Source organism: Pinus tabuliformis, chromosome 9, assembly GCF_031772625.1.
Source record: "Pinus tabuliformis cultivar Carrire ecotype Pingquan chromosome 9, CPIR1, whole genome shotgun sequence".
Classification (NCBI taxonomy): domain Eukaryota; kingdom Viridiplantae; phylum Streptophyta; class Pinopsida; order Pinales; family Pinaceae; genus Pinus; species Pinus tabuliformis.
The window spans coordinates 358921170-358928402 of NC_142307.1; positions in this window are offsets into that span (position 1 = coordinate 358921170).

Here is a 7233-nt window from a genome sequence, read left to right on the forward strand (position 1 = left end):
CTTACATACATCAAATTACATCATGTTGGGTCAAAAATCACATCAAGGAGTGAAACTGGTGAAAACTGGCCGAATTCCTGAGCTGGAGGATGAAAACTGGACCAAAAACCCCAATGCGTAGCGCCCTGATCCCAATGCGTAGCGCACCTTTCAGCCTGTTTTTGGGGCACTTCCCAACATCCAAATTGAGCTCATGATAGCTCGTTGGAAAGCCCTGGATGTCTACTTTCCAACCCAAGTGGAATTTTCCAATTTGGAGCTCATTTTCCCCTCCAAAACTGCATTCTCCCAGAAGTACTTCCTGCTGTTGCAAAAGGTGGCAGCAAGGTGGTTTTCATGGTGTTTTTAGGCCTTTTGATCATCCAGAACTTGATGAAATGCCTTGGCAATAACTGAGCATGTATATTTCATCATTAAAAACCCAAAAATATAAGGTTTTTCTCCAGCAAGTGCCCCAATCAAAAGCGAGCGCGCGCGCACTACCCATTGAGCGGAAAAAACTGTTTTTTGAGACCAAAAATTTCGAAATGACAAAATTTTCTCCGAATTTGCTCAAATTCGGAGCAAAGACCCTCCATCATGTTTCATGCTCAGCCAGTGAAGCCTCAGCCAAAATCCAGAGTCTATCCTCCCTTTTTCTACGTTTTAGTGTCCTTCTGGTGCATGCAGTTTTAGTTGTAAAGTCACTGTCTATCCGCCTTCATGGTGTTTCAAAGTCTGTTTGGCTTTCAATGAGATGAAGAATGAGAGTTTGGCGCAATTTCAAAATATGTCACATGTGTATCAAAGTATCATAGGAAAGCCACAATGAGAATAGTTTTGTCAAATGAGTTTGCATGAAAAAACACTCATTGTTTTGATTATGAAGGAATTTGACAAGTGTGTAGAAAAGAGGTGGAAATGACAATGGCCATAACAATGATAGCAGGGATGTAATGGAAAAAAAAGAGTGTGAGGCTAAGGTTAACAATGAGCATGGACACCACTAAAAATAGATGACATAGGCATATATTAACCCACACAGTCCCTAATATTTCTTTCAAACCCTAAGAAGTGAATTTGGAAATAAACATAGGGTTTTACATTTCACACTTGTTTCTCCACTTCAAAACACCATAATCATGTCTAAAATTCACTGAGAAAACATAAATAACCTACTTGCAAGTAGTTGGAGGCAATTTGGCATGAATCTGGATGAAGGAGCAAAAAATTTTACCCAATGCGTAGCGCACACCTGAGTGCGTAGCGCCTGTGTATTTTTACATTGGCCAGTGAGGCCCAGTGCGTAGCGCCCACCTCAGTGCGTAGCACCTTTTGCAGGAGGCTTTTGGAGGTTTTCTGGGTGTCCAAATCAGGTGCAGGATAGCTCGTTAGAAAGGTATTCGAGTCTAATTTCCAAAAAAAGTGGAATGTTTCAATTTGGAGTTCATTTGCCTTTTCAAAAATTAAATCTCCCAAGACTGGTCAAAATGTGCCAAATGAGGCTGCCTCAAGGCAGAGTGCTGTTGCAGTCAACTTTTGAATGCCTTTCTCAACTGTAAATTGAGCTCATGACAGCTCATTGGAAATCTCTTTCTATCTAATTATCATCTGACTCATCAAGTAATTCATTTGACCAACCAAGTTAGGAGAAAACTTTATTTTCCCAACGTCACTTCAGAGGTGCATCAATTCTTCCGAGGCAATTGTATTTTTGACATTTCTCTAAAACCATGACACCTGCGTAAAAAGTGAAGATTTTTTTTCTTCCTTGGAACGTTTTGGACAAAAACCTCTCTCAATTTTCCAAAATTCATCTTTTATTTCTCAGAAACATCATTTGAGTGAAACCTATCCCGATGTGTGAAACAAGGGATCTTGTCGAAATGAAGTGAAATGAAGGGGATAAGGGGCTTCTAAATTCTTCGGGAAATTTTTGGAAGTAGGGAGGGATGTTAGGAAGCAGGGGAAAGTGGAATCTAAAATATCGAGTGGGGGGAAGGAGGCCAAAAGGGCAAAACACAGGCCTAGCCTAGAAAATTGCCAGGTTGTAGCAAGAAACTAGGGTTTGTGTGAAAATGAGGAATTTGGTGGATCTAAGGGATGAGAAGCGTTTAATAAGGTACATGAAGGATAGGGGAAGGTGTATGAACATCTGGATACAAGTTTTGCTAATGATTTGACCATCCAAGAGAAATTACCTCCAAAACACTAGGAGAGGGAAATGGACCTTACCAAGGCACAACTGAAGCATGAATAAGCTGTAAAATGACCCAATGGAACTTGACATGATGATAAAAACCATATGAATGATGATAGACTCAGCTGAATAGTGACATAGACTGACATTTGGGCAACCTTGAAAAGAGTGAAAGAAAACCCTAGACCTAATGCCTAGTGACCAAATTTTGCTTGAAGACTCACTGAAATGACAAAATTTGACCTTGACACCTTAAAATCACTTTGTAAGAGCATATTTGATCACTGGAGGAAGGCTACAAAGGCTGACACTAACATTGGCTCCAATGGGGATGGTGGCTCCTTGGAGATGCCAAGAACAACAGATCTCTGGGAGAGCAGACCAGTGCTTTCATCCATTGGGCGATGGAGTCATTATTTTGAACGGATAACACAAAACCTTTGACACATTTATTGAATGAAAACTTGACTGAAAACTGACTGAAACTTGACTCAAACCGACTTGATGGAAAACTGAAATAACTTGAAAAAACTGACTCAACAGACAAAACACAAATGACTCATGACTGACTTAAAACAAGACTTTACAAAGCTTTTGGAAAAACGGCAGCAATCCATCAAGATTTGGAATCATGATGACAACCACCTGCATACTAATGAAATATGTACAATCATGTATAATTGGCTTTCCAATGTAACCAATCAAGCAGATGGCTTCTTGACTGATTTCCTTGATCAGATCTGCTGGTCAACAATACAAACTGATAACTGGGCATCCAAGAACATAGATGACCATGATATCCTTCATCACTGGACACTGCAATAATCACTTTCACTGCTGACTGTAACAAATCTGCCATTGGATCCTGAAAAACATGAAGATTTATCTCCTATTGAAGAAACAAGGTGTCTTTCTCTTTTGATTCTGATCTGTCTTTATCAGGTACTTCAGTAAAAGTATGCTCCTGGGCTTCAAAAAACTCTGAACAGGTAGATGAGCAGATCTCCTCTTGTACAAACATTTCAACACATGAAACATATGAAGAATCTGAAAGGTAATCCTGTATGCTCTGATCTTCTGTAGTCTAACAATATGGTAGGTCATCTTCATATGATATCACAACCAAATTATCAAGTTCCTTATTACATTCTTCAATCATAAGGAAAGAAACTTCAGCTAATTCTTGGAGTGCAAAAATGACATTTCTATCATCTACCATAAATTCATCCAAAGGAACTGTTTCACTTACTTGAATGAAGATCTCATCTTGCTTTTCATGAACTGACTAAATTACCTCCTCATGTAGGCTCTGTTCTGATGGCATGAGAACATTTGGATCAAAAACTCTGTCTATGATCTCAATAACAAAAGCCTCCTTTTCAAGATTCAGCACAAGGTATGCTTGGTCATCACAATCTGAATCTAGAATTGAAGTAGCTATCCTAACATTATCACATTTTGCAATCTGCATGCTGTCTTCTTCTGTGGGCAGATCTGAAACAAGCTCTTCTCTTTCATCAATTTCAGCCATATAGAAAATTTCAACCTGCTGATCTATAAAGCTGCTTACAGGACTGCCATCCTTTTCAGAAGAGGAAGAAGGTCCACCATCATCTTCTTGACCATGTGCACACTGCAGATTTGCATTAACTTGAGCTGGAACAAGACCTCTCAAAAGTAGATCTATCTCATCTTCAGATAGAGGAGATAATAACTTTTGTTTTCTTTTGTTCAAACAGTGATTGTCTTCATTGATTTCAACTGAAGGAGTATATAGATTTTCCTCATACTGCTGATCCATTTCATGCAATTCCTGTTGACTGTCCAAATGCGAAATTGTTTCATTTTCCACCGTACTAAGATCTTGGTCCTGCTGCAAATTTTCATGATCGTCTCTATGGGAATCCTCTAGGTTCTCTTCATGTTTCTGAAATGGATTCTCGTACAGAGCCTCCATGATTTCTCCGTCCATCAATTCATTATCCCCATAAAAATTCTCAAGATTTTCAATAAAACTATGAACATGGCTACAACAGTTCTGAATTAATATCAAGGATGGATAAGATTCTTTATACTTTTCAAGGAACATGATATGAAAATCCTTTAAACAGTAAATAGAAGCAGATGGTAAACTTTCATACCAAGATTGGGCTTCATCTTCCAGCGTAGCCATAAACATTTTCATCAAACAGTCCTCAGGAAAATTTATCTTTAATCGATGCACATAAATGTGAAATTTCACCAGACGAAGCGAAGCGTCATTACCTTCCACATTTCTGAACACAGGCAAATTCTTTGACCAATCTACCTTGGGCATTTTATTTGGAAAGCCTGGAATGTGATCCCGGCTCATGGGAGCGTATCTTCTTGCAACCCTATCCATCTTGAAAAGCTCAAAGCAACTAATCTTCCTGCAACAAAGTCACCATGAAGCATTGATCTCTGGATTTTTCAGTGAATGAAGTCGCCAGGTGAATGATTTCAGCCTTGCCAGTGTCTGATCGTTGTCCACCATCAAAAATCAGATCTGAACATGATACATGTACTGGGGTAATTAACAAGTTAAATGTCACGTTTACAAGCTAGACTAGAGATTGACTGAAGCAGCGTTTATCTACTTCCACTAATGCAAAGCAAAAGCGTTTCGAAGGCTACCTGGCATAACTTCAGACTCCGTCTGTAGCTATAAAAGAATGACATCAACAAGCAAACCATTTTCTTCCCCAGTATGGTCGCCACTATGTTAGCGTTCGAATCTGCCTCAGGCTAAGGAAGGCAAAACTCAAGGCCACATCAAACCAAGCTCAGCCTCGTAGCTAGCCCTACGAGGACAGGAGAGGGCTCTCTCCGGGTCTATCTCGGAAAGAGGTCTTCAAAGGGGCTGAGATGACTCAAATTTAATACTGATTTTAGGCTAGTAAAGAGATAGGAAGGTTTGTTTTAGATTTTTGAGTTTTTTGTCGAAGAAATGGGAAAACCAATTTTGGGTGCGGGGATTGAGGTCAGATTTTTGCAGAGATCGAGTTGGGGTGAGGTAGGCAATAGTCTTGATGCCTTTGATCAGGTGGTATGGACGGATCAGAATGACAAGAAGTTGAAGAGGGCAAAAGAGAATATGGATCCTCTTCAAATTGACGAAAACATGGAAAATCAAACAAACTTAAAGGCAGAGCATAACAATCTATGGATTCTACCTTAACACTTCATTTGTTCAATTGCAGAACATGAAAGAAGGAAAATGATACACATTAACAACTTACAATTACATAAGAAACACACCATCAACACACAAAGCCACAAGGATCCCAACAGGTGCTACAAAATCTCTGATCTTCCCTTAGCCAAAATATGAAAAATATGTACAATAGTGTGCAAAATCTTCCCAAGAGTCCAACCTCTGCTACTGAATGAAAATTTACATATATAGATCAAGCTAACTTCATTCCCTACCCTCTAGGGGTCGAGCTCTTCCTTCTAAGAGCAGTTTCAACAAATTCTAAACATGGAGCAGGAATCTAGGTGACCAAAACAACCTGCCTCTAAAAAGAAGGAAACTGATTCATTACATTAATTGCTTGCTAATTTGTGAATGAATCATCGAGAAGAAGGTAGATCAGTGCCATGTTACCTTACGTAAATCAAATTACATCATGTTGGGTCAAAAATCACATCAAGGAGTGAAACTGGTGAAAACTGGCTGAATTCCTGAGCTGGAGGATGAAAACTGGACCAAAAACCCCAATGCGTAGCGCACTTTTCAGCCTATTTTTGGGGCACTTCCCGACATCCAAATTGAGCTCATGATAGCTCGTTGGAAAGCCCTAGATGTCTACTTTCCAACGCAAGAAGAATTTTCCAATTTGGAGCTGATTTGCCCCTCCAAACCTGCATTCTCCCAGAAGTACTTCCTGCTGTTGCAAAAGGTGGCAGCAAGGTGGTTTTCATGGTGTTTTTAGGCCTTTTGATCATCCAGAACTTGATGAAATGCCTTGGAAATAACTGAGAATGTATATTTCATCATGAAAAACCCAAAAATATAAGGTTTTTCTCCAGCAAGTGCCCCAATCAAAAGCGAGCGCGCGGGCGCGCTACCCATTGAGCGGAAAAAACTGTTTTTTGAGACCAAAAATTTCGAAATGACAAAATTTTCTCTGAATTTGCTCAAATTCGGAGCGAAGACCCTCCATCATGTGTCATGCTCAGCCAGCGAAGCCTCAGCCAAAATCCAGAGTCTATCCTCCCTTTTTCGATGTTTTAGTGTCCTTCTGGTGCATGCAGTTTTAGTTGTAAAGTCACTGTCTATCCGCCTTCATAGTGTTTCAAAATCTGTTTGGCTCTCAATGAGATGAAGAATGAGAGTTTGGTGCAATTTCCAAATATGTCACATGTGTATCAAAGTATCATAGGAAAGCCACAATGAGAATATTTTTGTCAAATGAGTTTGCATGAAAAAACAGTCATTGTTTTGATTATGAAGGAATTTGACAAGTGTGTAGAAAAGAGGTGGAAATGACAATGGCCATAACAATGATAGCAGGGATGTAATGGAAAAAAAAGAGTGTGAGGCTAAGGTTAACAATGAGCATGGACACCACTGAAAATAGATGACATAGGCATATATTAACCCACACAGTCCCTAATATTTGTTTCAAACCCTAAGAAGTGAATTTGGAAATAAACATAGGGTTTTACATTTCACACTTGTTTCTCCACTTCAAAACACCATAATCATGTCTAAAATTCACTGAGAAAACATAAAGAACCTACTTGCAAGCAGTTGGAGGCAATTTGGCATGAATCTGGATGAAAGAGCAAAAAATTTTACTCAATGCGTAGCGCACACCTGAGTGCGTAGCGCCTGTGTATTTTTACACTGGCGAGTGGGGCCTAGTGCGTAGCGCTCACCTCAGTGCGTAGTGCCTTTTGCAGGAGGCTTTTGGAAGCCTTCCTGGTGTCCAAATTGGGTGCAGGATAGCGCATTGAAAAGGGATTTGAGTCTACATTCTAACCCAAGTGGAATTTTTCAATTTGGAGTTCATTTGCCTTGTCAAAAA